The sequence below is a fragment of the Pogonomyrmex barbatus genome, unplaced genomic scaffold (genome assembly GCF_055798465.1).
Source record: "Pogonomyrmex barbatus isolate J1 unplaced genomic scaffold, ASM5579846v1 scaffold16, whole genome shotgun sequence".
Classification (NCBI taxonomy): Eukaryota; Metazoa; Arthropoda; class Insecta; order Hymenoptera; family Formicidae; genus Pogonomyrmex; species Pogonomyrmex barbatus.
The window spans coordinates 6943886-6962165 of NW_028297112.1; the positions used below are offsets into that span (position 1 = coordinate 6943886).

The 18280-nt window shown below is 35.7% G+C and overlaps 2 pseudogenes; both read right to left on the bottom strand.

The window, feature by feature from the left end:
* Nucleotides 1–14729: 14729 nt before the first annotated feature.
* Nucleotides 14730–16466, bottom strand: LOC148937175 (uncharacterized; annotated as a pseudogene).
* LOC148937176 (uncharacterized) lies at nt 16184–18118 on the bottom strand (annotated as a pseudogene).
* Nucleotides 18119–18280: the final 162 nt, after the last annotated feature.

Genomic DNA, 18280 nt, shown 5'->3' on the forward strand with positions numbered 1-18280 from the left:
GTAAATGTCCTATCTTTTTGCAATAGCTACACTGTTTTTCAATTGTATTTATTCGTGGTTGTCCTGATTTAGGCAGGGTATATCTATTTGAGAAACGGCTAGTTCTACAATCGCGTCCGTAATGACCGATTTTTCCGCATTTTTCACAACGCGGACTGGGTGTATGCGCTTTAAATATTGGCCGGTTTCGATAGATTAGCGTTCGCATGCTAGGTCCTCGCGTTTTTTCTTCCGCGATTGCTCCTGCGATTGCTTCCTATATTGTTTGATATCGCTGCGATCGTACAATCAATTTAATTTCGTCGTGTAAACCGTTCTGGTAATTGTAGAGCGCCTGCTCTTTTATATTTTCTAAAATCGCGCGTTGCTATTCGACCGTATGATTTTTTCCTTCTTCCATGGATTCGTATAAATTCCATGGCTATATTGTCTGTTCGTCTGCCGAATTCTTGTGCATTCTCGTTTGGTTTTTGTTTGAGCGAGTTGAATTCGAGTTGTAAATGTGCGGTACTTCGTTTGCTCAGATATTCTTTTTCTAGTTCTCGTTTTAATTGTTCGAAGTTTATTATATCTCGTGTACGGGAATCCATCATGGCCTTGCCTTTGAATTTAATGCAAAGAATGGCTTCTAATAGAAAATGTTCATCCGCGGGATGTATATTTTTTATCGCGTACGTACTTGCATTTAGAAATTCGTACACGCGTCCTCGTGACGTGCCGTCGATCTCTGGGATCATGATATGCACGTCTTTCAGTGTGAGAAATGTCAGTGCATTTCCCGGCTGGTTTCGTATATCTTGATACGAACGTCCATAAGTTAGATCTAACGGGTGCGGCAGAAAATCCTGAGATATTCTCGTTCGTTCGCTTATAGGCAATTGTGTTTGCCGGCTTAATCCGTTAACTTGCACACGGAGATCGCGTATTTCATCCATTAATTCTCGAAGGAGACTGTTATCGGGCGGTTCGTTCGACTTTCTTGTGGTCCATGTCTCTCGACCGAATGTCGTAGTTGCAAAATTTCGTTGTCGATTTCATTCTGTTGTTCGACAGGTGAGTGAACCATTTCGTTTATTAACGATTGGTATATGTTGAAAGAATTAAATATGCTTCTGTCTCGTAAATTCGTGTGTAGGTGTTTGCGTGTTTGTACGTGTGTGTTAATGTGAGAGTCGGGGTCGTTCGGTTCGAGCAAGCTGTAATCTTTTTCGTCGTACGGAAATTCGCGTTCGGTTATTACGTGGACATCTTCGTCACTATCGTATCGTAGTACGCGGCGCACGTTATCGCGTATTTCTTTTAACGCGTTTCTCGCGGTATTTAACGCGGAGATAGTATGCGGAAATTTTACGGGGTTATTTATTGACCGCGATTTTGGCCAAGTCGCATTCGCTAAGCTGTCCTTCGCTGCAGACATTCGCCTTTTTAAAATATAATTTTTCGGACTTACAATAGAAGATAGATCGCATACACTCGCATGATCGCTGCTTGTGCTGGCGTGTCAGTTGGCTGCGTGTAGTAGTGCGTGTCGGTGAAGCGTCTTTACTGCCTGGTATCGTTGTACACGGTCAGCGCTGGCTGGCTCTCGGTGCTGGACTCTCGTCGTTGCTCCGCTGCCACTGGACACTCGTCGTAGGTCGGCACTCTACTAATGTTGCACTATACACTTGACACAATTTCGTGGGCGGCTTATTTTTTGACGGGACCTTTTTCGTCCGCCTGTTTTCTATAGGTCTTGTATTTTCTGCTTATTGGGAATTTAATTCTTCTGCCTGCTTGTAATTTATTACTACAGGTCTTATCTTGTTTCTTCAAGAAAAAAAATTTTTTCTTCTGCCTGTAATGCAATGCGTCGAGGCTTACTCGTTTGATTCTGCTGGTTTGATTAACGATGATCCTCTCAAGTTGTTGTTCTTGGAGATGGTTTTGACTATCCCACCGCTGCCATCAAAATGTTGTACCCCGGATGGGCTACAACGATAATATTAGAGATAGTCGGGTTCGTTAAGCCTAAGGAGTTGGGACTCCGAGCAGGATCAAAAGAATGGAAGGAAATCTTCTTGAAATCACTAACACACTTTCTTTATTTTAATTGGTTTATTTAATAAATGCACAAATTCTTGAATTTAGTATTTATTATTTATAATAATATTTCTTATTTTATTACTTTACACACGGTTAAACGTCGGCGGCTCGGCGCGTATCGCGTTACTCTGGCGGCCGACGACCGAGTATGTCACCTGAGATGCTGATAGTACGGCTCGCGTGAACTTCGCCGCGCTCTTGTAATATCTTGCGCGATGTTTATAATAATGATTCCGAACGACACGTTATTCTTGACTCTTGACTCTCCGGCGACTCCGCCTTGTGTAACCGGTTATATAGTTTGATCGATGCCCGATCAGCATTCGGTTGCGTGATATTGATTAATCAATATTACGCTCGATTTGATCATCAAATTTAGAAATTTGCTGATAGATTGCTTTTTCGTGTTCTCGCGTGATGCATTTCTGCGGTCTTTCGAAAGACTGGTCGCAATTTCGGCGGTCACACATTTGTGTCGTCTTTCGAAAGACTTTTCGAGATTCATGCAACCTAATTTTGTTGCCATGCGGACTACTTTTATTATTGATTGTTATTTTATTATTGGTTGTAGATTTGGCTACAACACTGATATGGCCCGCGCGATTCTAGCTTTCGGCATTGGCAGAGGCTTTCCGATACCACCGTTCCTCTCCGAGCACCAGGGTACGTCCTGGTCGGCTGAGTACACTCGGCACTGACGCCTCTTTCTCCGCACACAGCTGGGGCCCTCCCCGGCTGGCCGAGTTCACTCGGCATTCACTAAGACAGACGAGGGGTACACCCCCCGTCAGCCGAGCCCTCTCGGCAAGGAACGGGCCCATCCGTTCTCCGATCTAAACGATCCAACGACCTCGCGAATATCTCACCCTCGCGACAACGCCCGCAACACGCGTGCATGTTTTAAATCATCGCTGATTTAAAGATCCGCGGCAAACACGTGCGACACCGCCGCCGCCGCGCACGCCCCGCGCCACCGAACTTCGCACAGCGATCAGTATCGCGCCGACTGCCAGAGCGATACCTCATTTGTATCAAAACAATATACGCGCGCCGATCGCCGTCTCGCCCGTCCACGGCCACGACCATTCGCGAAAATCGGTGCATTCCATCGCATCCCCCACTGTTATTCTTTTATTTGAATAAATCATTGTTATTTCTTATAATTATCGCCTAACGACTTGATAACCAAATTTCTGTCTCCAACGTCCTCGCTTCCTCCTCCTGGTAACCGACTGACCGCTCTCCGCGGAAAAGCGGAAAAGAGACCGTTTTAAATGAAATTACACTCACGTAACAAATGATTCTGTCACTAACAAGATAAACTAACTTAGAATTAACTTAACTAGAAATCGAGAAAAATTTAGAAATGGAATTTGGAATTAGAATTAAGATTTAGGAATGGAACTTTGTAATCGCGTGACACTTGTACGGAGCAGATGCGTAATATTCAACGGCGCGCACAAGAGTGTCGGCACGTGGTCGTGCGCTGTAGTGCCTCGCCACGGCGGCTCAAGATGGCGGATAGTGTGGGTACGCCAACGCATGTGGCGCTAGCAATGGCGTGGATTGTAGATCATACTAGATGTGTGCGCTTATGTTATATATGCAATGGATTCGGCTAAACCAATGGAAAACGCGGATTGAGAAGCATAGTTCTATTAGTAAAAGCAATGTAAATGTTATTGTTAATGCTATCGTTTAGTGGTGATGTAGTTAATGTTTTAGTTAATAATAATAATAATAATAATAATAATAATAATAATAATAATAATAATAATAATAGCGTTTGAAATTGATAATATAGTACATTAATTATAATTAATGTAATATTGCTAATAATATAATAAAAGTGTGTAATAATGCTACTACTAGTACTACTAGTACTAGTACTAAAAAAAAAGTAATCGTGGAACGCGTCGCGTTTGACGCTGTACGGCAGGAGGGCCAATGATCGCGGTTCTGAGGTCATCATGGCGTTCGGGATTAAGGCGTTATAAAGGTGAGAAAAAAATTTATAGTGACTCTCCGGACGTAACAAAGCAATTTCTAGGGCTAGCAGGATATTACAGACGATTTAGCTCTAATTTTTCTAAACTAGCAAAACCCTTGATAAATTTATTAAAAAATGACGTACGTTTCGAGTGGACACAAGAGCAAGAAGAATCATTTGAAATATTAAAACAAAGATTACGTGAAGAATCTGTGTTGCAATACCTGATTTTTCAAAGCCTTTTATCTTAACTATCGACGCTTCTAGAGTAGTTGTAGGAGGAATACTGTCGCAGGATGAAATAAATAAGGACCGACCAGTCGCGTATGTGTCGCGAACTCTGATAATGAATTAAAATATATAAATACGAAAAGGAAGCGCTATATTGTGTTAAACATTTCCGCCCATATTTATATGGCCGAAAATTTACTTTAGTTACAGGTCATAAACTCTCTATTATGATTTAAAAACGCGCAAAATACTAACATGAGAATATTACGATGGAGATTAAAATTAATCGAATACGATTACGATGTTGTATACAAAGCAGGAAAAACTAACATAAACGCTGATGCGTTATCCCGGTAAATTTGGAAGAAATGGATTGCAGGGCAATTACTGATAGAAGAACTTTAAATCCTAATGAAGCAAAGGATGCGGAAATAATTTCCAAAATGTTAGAAGAACCCGACGAGGAGGAAGAAATAGAAGAGGACGAAAACTTCGAGTTATATCTTTCAGATGACGAGCAAATAGAAAATTTACTATTTGACGATTTGTTTAGGGATAATACGGATTCAATATTCTTTACAAGAAGAATTAGACGAATTACCAATGCAGCAGACAGAAAAAGCACTAATACATGATCCACCGAGAGCCAGCAGAATGCTCACTCGTAGCCAAACGACAAACGAAAGAAATAAACATTTAAAATTAACGCAAACTCAAGGAGAAAATGAAATTAATGAAATTGAGAATCAAATCAATAAGAGCGACAAGGAGGAGGAAAATGAAACCGACGACGAAAAAGAAAGCGAAATAATAAATGAAAGAAATAAAGAGCTTAATAGTACAAATAAACTTAAATCGACTATCATTGACAACAAGCTAATAAAAAATAATGTTGATTCCCGCGAATTATTATTTTTGCGGAAAGATAACGTAGCATATTTTGTTGATGTCGACGGAAATCCATTAGATTCTGTAGCACAAAAGTTATTCGAGCTCAACGAATTGCCTATCCTCAACGAGTTTACTCTGTGTAAATCGCAAGTCGTAAAATGCAAAAATTATTTCCACGTGGCCTTACCCATGGTGAAGGGTTGAGAGAAGGGCCAACATGATTTTAAATTATATAACGCAAACTCTGATTGAATTACGAAAAATAACAGAGGAATTAAAATTTGAAACTATTACTATTGCTAAAACGGATTTTATTTGCAACATTCCGTGGAATGTTCAATCAAATGTTAATATCAAAGCACAAATGCAAATGACCTTTCTCGACTCACTAATTAAACTAATTATTTGTAATGGATTGGTAAAATACTTTCCGAAAGATCTTCGCCCTTCTATAGGCGAAACACATTGCTCACCTACAGGTGGACATAGAGGCATTACTAAAACGTACAACAGAATTAAGCACAATTACTATTGGGAAAATATGAAATCTGATGTCCAACGGTATATTCAGCAATGCCTACAATGTTAATTGAAGAAGTTAGTACGTGTTAAAACGAAACAACCCATGATAATTACCGACACTCCGGGAACTGCTTTCGATAAGGTAGCAATGAATATTGTCGGGCCTTTATAAAAAATTGAGAGAGGAAAACGAGTATATTTTAACATTGCAAGACCACCTAACTAAATTTTGTATGGGAATACCATTGCCAGATCAAATTTCCGAAACGATAGCGGAAGCTTTCGTAGACAGATTTATTTACTAGGAGCACCTAAGACGATATTAACGGATCAAGGGAGAACTTTTATTAGCGAGCTAATGAAGAAGCTCGCCAGAATATTTAAAATCCATATTTAAAATAAGTTCCTCACAAAACAACCTCTTTCCATCCTCAATCTAATCTTTGCAGAAACCACACCACGCGCTGGGAGAATATTTAAAACAATACGCCAATGAGCAAAGAATGGGATCGATGGATGGGACTCGCGATGTTTAATTACAATACTAGCACGAGGCTACCATATGAATTAGTTTTTGGGAAAATAGCAAGGATTCCATCACATGAACCCTTAGCTCCCAAAGAACATTTAACAAGTTACGATGATTATTTAATAAATTTAGTTACGCACATTTGATACAAACAAACGCTCGGGAAAATGTCGAAGCAACATTTAAATCAAAGAGGCACTATGATAAGAAAATCAACTCGAAGATTTTCAAACCCGGAGATTATGTATTTTTATTAAAAGGGCCTAAACCAGGAAAATTCAGAGATCAATATACTGGATCTCACGAGGTGTTAGAAATATTGAACAAAAATAATGTAAGAATTTGTATAAAGAAAAACAGTCGAGTGGTGCCTAACAGATTACGAAAATCGCATATTAAAACAGTCGATCATTAAAACCAATAATTAATCTCACCCGAAAATAGCCGGAAAAGAGAAGGAATAATATGCGATCACGATAAACGATCACGATAACTTAATTACCTAACTATTCGATAACCTACTAGTAAGAACAAAAAAAGGGAAAAAAGGGGAAATTATTTAAACTCACCGGTGGAGATTACATCCATAACATCGGTGAACGTCGAGAAGCTCTGCCCACGCCTCGACCTCGGCCACTACCTCGTTGATAGTCTAGTTCGGATGGTCCCGAATGTTATATAGGGACATCCTCGGGTCTGACCGCTCGACCCCGTCGGTGACATGACAGGAGGCGTCTTATCTCCTCCATCTTCTCCAGATCGTCGCTGCGTCTAAATCGCGACGAGGGGGACTCATCGCGCTTTCCCAATACCGAGCCAGGAAATTCACCAGGCTCTGGCATATCTTGGGCATTCGCTTCCGGCCCACGAAGCCACCACATCACTTCACCATGTTACTGTCCACTTCGGTTACGAGATGATTTTCTCGTATCCACGAACGGGATGGATGAAGCGGACGCTCATCGTCTACCCGATTATATTGCAGCCACTAGAGACGCGATCGCGGCGATAATCGTGCCGTATCAACCTCCGGCACGATCCTATCCGGAGACGGAAGAAGGGAACGATCGAACATCACGAGCCGGTTGCGGTGGCGGCGACGGCGATGCCGCGACGTTTTCGTGGGAGCGGGCTCGGAGGATGGCGACTCGAACCCGCATCAGCACCGGCTCTCGCGACGAACTTCTCGAAAACTTTTAGGAGAAGCGCCGCTGAATCGGAAGACAACCTAAAAGAGATCATGGAGAATCCTTCGTGAGGATACAGGATAAATAATCCCTGCATCTCCTCCTCCTATCATTACCTCCTATCGAACCGGCCTCGCTACTTAGGCTCGTAGCTTACTATCACGACCGTAATCATCGAAAAATCACGCCATCCTTACAGCACAAAGACTCAGGAATAACTGTGGGCTCACGAAATCTAGACGTTTATGGAAAGCTAGCTTCATCACATCACTATGAACACTCGGTATACACATGTTTCAGAAATAAGTTGCAAAACCCCAAAAACGAAATAAAAAAAAAGAAGGAGGAGAAAAAATCCGAGAAAATACGAAACAATATTTCAATAATCATGGCAGAAGTCAACGAACCTGCCTGCCTGCTAAAGTTCAAATTTTATCCTCACAGATAAATTTTTTTTTATCACCAACCCTGGTTTCCAGAATATGTTAAACGATAAGAATACTTAAGAATGACTACAAAAACACTACAAAAATTAACGAATGCGACCTGTGAAAAATTTGAAACCCATAAATAAACAAAGAAACAGCTGAATTACAAATCAACCGCTATTATAATTCAATAAAGAACTAACATTCAAATAAATAATAATGAAATAATCAAAATTTCAGATGGATCATCAAAATTTCAGATGGATCACGAGAATAATCACCACAATCCTGATAATATTAATAACGCGGATTGACGAAAATTATGGAATCATAGGTTACGATTGCGGATCGCTATCTGCAAATTACACTACTTCATCTTTATTAAATATCGAGGAATGTGACATTCCATCACAAAACGTAGAATATAGCAAGGTCTACGTACAATTATTACAGATAAATGAATTTGAGGCAGTAAGAGTAATTCAATGCAAAATCGATAGAAATAGATGTTGAAATCGATAGAATGATCAAAAGATGTGGCATGTTTTCTCACTCTATGGACATTTTTAACGGCAAATATTCTTACATAGAAGAAACATCGCGTGAAGTGTGCCAGCATATGCCTATGGAATGTATCAATTACACAACACGTATATTACCGGATTAAAATCGAATCACACTTCAGCACGACCGGTAACATTAGCAGGCAACGTAGACGCCGACAGTGCATGCAAAGGGAGCACATATTCAGATCCATACGGCACGTGGACAGACGTTGTCATACTCGCAAGTATAAGGATTACGTTAAAGATTACATAGCCGATGTACGAATAAACACTAATCGAGTACTACTCAGATCGGGAGTAGCTTGTGAACTTAACGCTACTCGTTACACGGATATAGAAGGAGGCGATAGCTTTTGGGACCTAGTGCCTGCCGATTCTTGTAAATTTAATAATTGGGGGTATTATATAGCGGATATGCAAACAATATTAGACATAACATTAACGAACTTCTAACAGTTTACTCTTTAACCGCTCAAGACACTGTTTTTGCTTTAGCAACTAAAGAAAAGTATGCAACATGCGGATATACGCTCACATGCACGGAACATCCCAAGTTATTTTTGAAACCTCACCTGGCGTAGCAGTCTTTAAAGTCTCTAAAAAACAATCTCGAGTCTCTAACCTCGACATCTTTACTTATATGAACTCGAAATTCGTTAAAAAACATATCCGCACACAAATAAATCAATTATACCAAAATATTTTACTACAGCAATGTATACTGGAACACAAGATGTTATAAAATGCTTTAGCTATTGCCATGCAATCACTAGATATTTTTACCTATCATTTAATGAAAGAAATATATGCCTTTATTGGCGGATGAAGTAATTCACATCGTAAAGTGCGTACCCATCGAAGTGAAAATTGCACGAACCAATGATTGCTACAATCAGCTACCTGATTCGAGGAAACGATACTTATTTTTTAACCCCGCAGACTCATATTCTTTTGCGCCAAGGGATTCATGTAACATATAATTCGTTTACACCTGCTATATATCTCTTAGGAGATGCATGGTATAAATTAATGCCAAGACCGGTGGATGCATAAGCACCGACCAATGAAACCTATGACTGACATGGAAATATATTAATCCTGGAGTGCTCGCGAGCGGAATATACATCGATAGCGATTTTGAAGATCTTCGCGATCATATAATGTTCTCTGTTGAGAGGCCGATAGTACTCAACATCATGGCCAGAGGAATGATGGGACGACCAGCGTCTTTGAACGGAGGCTCATTCTCAAATTTAATGAAGCATCTATAACAAAAATAGCTGAATCTGCATGGCAGAAATTTTGGAGTAAATTTTTGATCTTCAGAAACATCAGCACCGGAGTCATTGGAATAGTAGGGAGAATACTTAGTAGAGAGAATAATAAAATTAATACTAGATACTCTCGTGCACGGATAAGCACACTGTGTATGGATGGTCAATATACCTAGGAGCTATATGGGACTCATTAACTTAACTTCTATTACTTCTATTACTTAGGAAAGAAGAGAAACAAGCCTGAAAATCCGAACAAGCCGAACTCACGGTCCCAGTCGAGATGAGCAAAAAACTAGACACAATCGAACAACTAAATCAACAAGATCTACAACCCGTATACCCTCCTTTCTTTACTAAAGAAACCTCCATACTTGCATTCCCACTTACACTGACTGCAGACTAGAAATAATATTAATATAAAAAAAACCATCTTTTCCCTACCTAACAACATTTCTTTTATATATATATATATATATATATATATATATATATATATATATATATATTATTGTTTGCTATAACCAAATCTTTTTTTTAGAACAACAAAAATGGAAATCGAATCATGACACTAATTTTTTAACACACGGACGTTTGGACGTGAAAATTCTGCGAGTGGAATCGCCGCTACTCTTTTGAGTCCAGCTCAAAAACGGCGAAGCTGCATTGGAAAAGCTCCACCAGAAGTTACATCAGAGGATTATAAAACAGGATTAACTGCGCTACCTGAATGACGTGAAACAGGACGATATAGTAACCATTAAAGAAACGCTTGATGGAGAGGCCTTGTAACCGCGGTTCTCTCCAACACAAACAACCAGGATCGCCCTTCGTGACTGGGGAGTCATTTACAGGAGATATTCATGTGTATTTCCTGGAGAATGTATTTCGCGACCTACTGTGGCAAGCTTTTATCTGCGGGCTAGCTCCCCTCGTCTCTTGTGACCTGTGCCGCAGGACACGAGGACTTTATGTCGAATCTTGGCGGAAGGATGGATTCAAATTGTCCACCCCCTCGCCGACGGCACAGCCCTCGTATCAATGACCGTTAAACATAAGGCAGAAAACGGATTTGTAAACCTGCGTCGAACGCTGGTCCAAGCCGGACATGCTCGCTTCGAGCAATATCTGATCGGAAATACACTTCCATCAGTCTGAATAATCAAAATACATAAGTTACATATTAAACACTTACATTATATACTATTATTATATACTCTTACACTTATTATTATATACTCTTATACTTATTATTATATATATCTATATATATCTATATATATCTTATATATATATATACATTTGTCATTACTTGTGTGAGACTAACATAGGGATTAAGTTTTAATAATACTAAGTTGTCCGAAATTCGTGCAGCATATTTGCTTTTCTTTAAACAATATAATAAAACAAGATTTGAAAAATTAGTACAAAAGAAAGGAGTTATTTTCTTTCTTTTTAGAGACTGATAGCATATCTAATGATATTATTCTTATTCACGTGCATTATTATTACTATGTGTGTTCATTTATATGCGCTGAGGTAATTAATTAATTTTGTTAAATGGGCTTGTTGTTGTTACTGTAACCGAAAATCATTTATGTGGTTAGGAGATTAATGTTTCCACTTTTTTAAATTACAATATCTTATAATTATGTTTATTACGGCTTATACAGGTATTTTTGGTGTCAGTGTTCTACAGCAAATTAATCTTTGTTAGATCCTATTGTGGCTTCGAAGAGCCTGGGGTCTCTGTCGTTGGAGATCACTCGGAAGAGTTTGTCCCAAAAAGTTCCTCCAAACGAACACGGATTTCGTGGCCTCTGTGTTTCCTCCTACTTTTCCTGCCCGGCGTCCGTGGACAAGATGTTGGCGTCACAGAAATGTCCGATGTAGATATCGGCCGTGACGGAATTGCAGGCCGTTTTGGCGAAAGAGGCTGTGGACTTGTTTGGATGGCCGCGTCATTCGTTGTGGGCTTATGCCAATAGGAGCATAGCCACGGACTCGTCTGCGTGGTTGCCGTCGTCCCCGTTGTATGTGGAAACTCTATAGGAATGAGCCTCCACGTTAGGAAGGAGATCTGAGAGCTTCTTCAGATCACTGAGGTGATAGTCGCGACTGTTGGAGGAGATCCTTTTTGCCTCGATGTTTCCGCGGCAGAGCAACTACCGCTATTGGCGTGGCTCTGAGAAGAACCGTTGGTTCAGAGCTCACTCTGTGGTAGTTTACAGAGGCCCGGGGCACAGTACATACAGTAACGCAACTCGCTGTCGGCACTTTTGATGTTGGCGTGTACGAAATTGAACTGCACATGCGCGAACTAAATACGTAACCAATCATAGATCTATTCTTCGTTGCTGCACTAGGCTGCATTAAAATGTTCTATCTCGCTTTCACTAAACTTTAAATATATATCTATTTCATTTTAAGTAAAATGAATGTATGGATATACACTAGTTTAATTATAAAAAATAAACTTCATATCACTGAATTTTTATTTCTCTTTCTCTTCCTTTTATTATTTCCTCTCTTTTTCTAATGTACTTATATACTAGTATTACATTTAAGATATAAATTAAATAAAAATGATATAAATATATGATATAAATACATAGTTAATAATGAAAAATACTGTATAGACAATATACAATATAAATATCAAATATGAACTAAGTAAAAGTAAGAAAATAATTTAAAAAAATATACATAAATATATATAAAAATATAGAAATATTGATTAATAAAAGGAAAACTATATTATATTATCTTTAGTAAAAAATTGCATAAAATATGAAAAAAATATTCAACATAAGGAAATAGTACATAAAAGAAATGTAAGTATTTATATAATATTACTTTAAAATAAAAAGATAAATGTAAATATATATAAATTTATAAGATTTAAAAAATACAATTATATTTATAAAATTTAGAAAAAATATCAAATTTAATGAATAAATAGAAATCTAAGTATATAATAGTAAAAATATTTTTGTATGGAGAAAGAACAATTTATTTTAAAAACATTACAAATATACTTATATATGCAATTACAATTAGATTAAATATAATGTCCATTTACTTTTAGAATAAGAATGAATAATTTTCAAAGGAAAACATTTTTTTTATTTTCAATATTCCAAATTTATAATACAAAATGTAATAATAAAAAATTCTAATAATACAAAAATTTCTATCTTAATTTTTATATATAATTTCAAACTTGTCGTCAGCGATACATATATAATTATACATGATCATATAGCTTATACAACTTTAAAATTCTCTATCTTCATTATAGTTTTTTATTTATTAATGCAACTATGATTCCTGGCGCGAGAAGCACTTATTAATAAAAAAAAATAGATTTTAAAATAAAAAGAAATATAAATATCTTTTTTTACATTTCAACACAATTGTAACGCACAAATATATAATAAAAAAAATAGATAAAGGCCATATGTTGTGCACAAGAAATAATCCAAAAAATCAGTTTCTAGACATATTTTAATCGTAAAAAGTTAATAATAATTGAAATATTAAAATAAGAATAAGCTTAAGAAATGTTACATGCGTAAATGTTATATGCATACATGTTACATGCGTAAATGTTACATGCGTAAATGTTACATGCGTAAATGTTACATGCGTAAATATTACACGGATATTTATACGGGTTACTTCTTCTCTCCTAATTTTCAATCATTTGTCTGCACCTCAGCTACTCGATCCACCTTGGTATGGATCAAAGAAGGAAAAGAAGTCTCCTATAATAATTAATACAATATAATTTTATAAACAATATAAATCGCAAGCATAAACAGCAAACAGTAAATATTAATAAAAAATCACAAATCATCACATACATTTGACTTGAAAATTAGCAAAGAAAAATTAATAGAAAATACATTATTTCGAAAACACACTTATAAATTAGAATTAAAGTATAACATGCATAGTAAAAACAAAACTGCAAGTACACATGCATATAAAATAGGAAACATAAAATAGAAAACAAAAGTTATAAATGTAAAATATTACACAATTTTCTACTTTTTATATTAACACTTTTTCCACATGTCTTATTTATTTATACGCATACGTATAAATAATTTTATTAAATAAACTTGTGGAAAATTTGAACATGGTAGTTCAAAAGATACAGTCTGGGCAAGTTGAAATAAATAATTACGAATATTTTTTTGGAAACAATTACTTTCAAAATTAGTAACAAACATCTTTTCTAATTTGTGAATGTAAGAACAAAAATTGTAACCTGTTACTTGTAAATTTTCAAATGAATTTTCTTCTGTGGTAGTAAAAGATCGAAAAGAAGTATATAAACTAGTGTCATCTATAATAGTCTTGTTTTCATTAAGATAAATAGTTTCACACGTTTCACATGTATGTATTTTTGAACATTTTTTAATCAAGTATCCGCATATCTAAACGCATTTTTTTCCGGTAAATTCATATTATAATAATCATGATTCGGGATATCTAAAATCGGACGCGCAGATGTGACTAAAGATGGAATGAACACAGAAGGTGATGAACAACTTGAACATGATGTCCCAATTAAATTTAATATTGTATCAGTGTCTTCAGCACAATTTTGCGTATCTGTATGTTGCAAAACTTTCATGCTGAACAATTTTTTAAAAGCGCGATTAAACTGTATTGGTGTAGGATTCAAACAATTACCGCCCTGTTGTCTAATGGAACCAAAGAAATTTTCAATACAGTCTTGATTTATTCTTCATGTGCGTAAAATGGAAAATCATGACATTTTAATTTCTCTCAGAGTAACATTACACTTCTAATTGTTATCTGCCAGCAAAACAGTTAACTTTAACACGTGCATTATTTTCATTAATTATATTTATACTTTTCAAAAAAGAAATCATTTGTTCTAAAAATTGAATTTGTTTTTGGCTTCCGGTAAATACTTTTCTATATTCTTTGGGACTATTTATTGTGAAAGAATTTAAAATATCAAATAATTTGTCAAAATGATCAACAAAATCAATTATTCCCACTGCTTCACTAGAAAGAAAACCGAAAGACATTTGTGTGACACATTCCCGCAGCTACGTGATTACTAAAAATTTGGACGGCATATTTGATTTTCATTTTTTGAAAATTGGTAGGTTCGATATGATTTTTAGCTTAGGAGCGGTTTTCATCCATTGTTTACTGTCTCTATAAAATTCCACAATATGAGCCCATGACGCAACTTTGTTTCATTCCAAATTGTATTCGATGTTTGTATAAATTATCGCGTATTCTTTTCATCAAGTGAGGCGTATCAAATATATATAATATTTCTAATTCATCAACAAAAAAAACAGAATTTTCGGTTGAAATGCCCAGTTCACGAGACAATTGTATGAAATTAGACCCCATATCCGAAATTAAAGCATGCACAATTGCACCACAACCTTGTAATTTTCGAATAATGTCAAATATAATAGACTTTAACACACTTGATTTACAGTTGTTTCCACAAAACAAAAGCAAACTGGAAATTTCCAATCTCCTGCAATGCTGCGTGCCATAACAACAAAAGCATTTTTCGCAGATTTTGCTGATTTCACATTACCCATATTTTCAAATCCTATAATTTCATCTTGTGATATATTGTAAAATAAATGAACTTTTAAACTCATTTCATCCACGCATAATATACAATGGCGTTCTAAAGGCGTTTTAATGAATTTAATTTTACGAGTAAAACTTCAAAGATATTATTATTTATGCTGTTTAACTTGCCATGTTTGCGTGAATGATTGAAAACTATGAATAGATAGATGGTAATGCGAATTGTTTTTTAAGCTCTCGATAATTTGGAGGACTTAAAAAATATAATCGTAGTGCAAATTGTTTAAATTCGGAAGTATATCTTCTCCCATGTTTGCTTTTAATTTGGGCATCAACTTGTGTACATAAAAATTGTACAATGTATTTGTGGGTAATAACTTACAACTTAGTTGATGAACAGTTTCATGTTCTTTGAGATCTTCTTTATTTTTTCTTGTATTTTCCATCTTCTCTATTTTTCTTTGAAGCCGTCTAATTCTTTCGCGCAGCATTTTATTTTCTGCTTGTAATTTAGAATTCCGCTCTCTTAATTTCTTCTTCTTGGAAAAAAGATATAATTATAAAAGTAAAACAAATATGTACATATGTATAAATATATATAAGAAAGATTAAATATCAACTAAAGTATATATATTATGAAATACTATTATATATTAAGGTTAACTTAATGTATAATATTTTGCTTTATGTTTTTGTTTACATTTTTGCTTTATGTTTTTGTTTTGTTAAAAATAAGAGAAAATAGCAAAATATCTCTAACGTAAATATAAAATGAGAAATATAACTTAAAATATATTTTAAATATACTTTAATAACTAATTAAATATTATAAATTTTATATCTTTACAAATAATATAATTAAAATGCATTTATGTTATTAATTGTAATATAAAAACTTACGGTTTAGCGATCTCAGCATCTGTATCCATAGGTAATATTGTTTTTGATGATTGGATATTGCTGAAACATATGACATATCTTCTTAATATTTTACTTTATCTAGATAAAAAATAAAATTGTTTAGTTGGCAATAATATATAGCAGCAAGAACTAACATTAGTATTAAAAACAATATTTATAAGAATATTTATGTAAAAGTTAGAAAACCTGTTCGTTTCTTCTTGTTAACAATCTTTGACAATCGTTGATCTTTGAAAATCATTGACAATTTCTTCTGATACTGTTGTCACAAGTGTATCACTGTAAATGTTATAGTATTATTTTATACATTATCAATTATTGTTCATAATTGCTTCAAAAAAAAGAAAACGTTATTCAAAATAAAAAATGTCTCATAAAAAATGCATTATTTACTTTGTTCCAAAAAATATTGTATAGCATCAGGATGAAGACTTGCTCTACTTTTGCCGATTTTATACTACTTTTCTTCAAAATGCAAGTGGCATAGTCGATAGTTCCGATGAGCATATTCTGAACCCATTACTTCTAAATCTAATCAATCAGAAGCACGTATCCATTGCATCCATCTATATTTTACCAAAAGTTGTTAATATACAAAAAATATAATACGTATACATAAATAAATATATAATAAATAAATAAATATATTTGAGAAATAAAAAGTTAAAGACACACACACACACACACACACACACACACACACACACACACACACACACACACACACACACACACACAAATAAAACATAACTAAATTATACATGCTTTAAAAAAAAATTAAAACAAAATTACCTGTCGTATTCCTTTGGAAACGAAAAAAAGTGTCTTTTTTCTGTAATTTTATTGTTATATTTCTTTGCAACACACCATAAACTTGATTTATAAGTCGACATTTTTTCCCCTTGTATTTTTATATAATTTGTATATACTTCCAAGAAGCAGTATCTACAACAAAGCTAAGATGAAAAATGTTTCTTCTTGGAGAATTGAAAATCTGTATAAATTTTTATACAGATTAACTATTTACCAAAGAAGAAAAAACTCTTCGTTTTCAATTTACTTTATCTTCTTTCACTAATCACTATTCACTGAACACTGAACTATTCACTAATCAATATTCAATATTCACTGAACACTGAACACTCCTATTTATTTTCTTTAACACGCCTTTTAACAGAGTAAACTATTTCATTTCTGTGTGTCAGATGCTTGCTCCCGCCAGTTTTGATTGTTGGGTATTTAAATAACAGAGAACGCTATAGAAAAACCCAAGAAGAAGTGTGAAAATCAGTTACGTGATTGGTTACCTACATAGCTCGCGCATGTGCAGTTCAATTTTGTACACGCTGAAATCAGGAGAGTTGCGCTGCTGTATGTACTGTGCCCGGGGAGCTCACTCTGTGGTAGTGTACAGAGGCCTAAAAAGCTCACTCTGTAGTAGTGTACAGAGGCTCAGAGAATTCACTTTGTGGTAGTGTACAGAGGCCCGGAGAGCTCACTCTACACCGCAAAAAGGCTAATACGTTGCTTCTGAAAAGAGCCGTTTGTACTTCTCCAAGAGGCACAGGGAGCACAGTTTTGTTTTCTCGGAGGACCAGTGAGCACAGTCCGAGAAGTGAGAAGCGTGCTGAGGGCTTGTTTTCGTGCCCTTTATATACTGCTCGTGATCTAATCTTAGTCACGAGAAAGTGCTTATCTTCCTGCACCGCATAGCGGTGGCGCCGCGCACTACGATGCTTATATTGGGTGTGCGCTTGTGGCGTATCGCCAGGCGTACCGCCACAATTTATATATCTGTGAATTTTAATTGTAGCGTATTTACTGCATTTTTCTTTCTCTTTCCATGTAAATATTAATGTATGTATGTATTGGTTCAGTTTTAAGAACAGACCTCAGCGGATATATATATATATATATATATATATATATATATATATATATATAAAGGCATAGGAAAGACGAAAGAATAACAATAATAATGATAAAAGCTTTTTCTTTCCTCTTTTCTAAGAAAAGGAGAAATTTTTTTTTCAGGATGCTTATGTAAGCGATAAA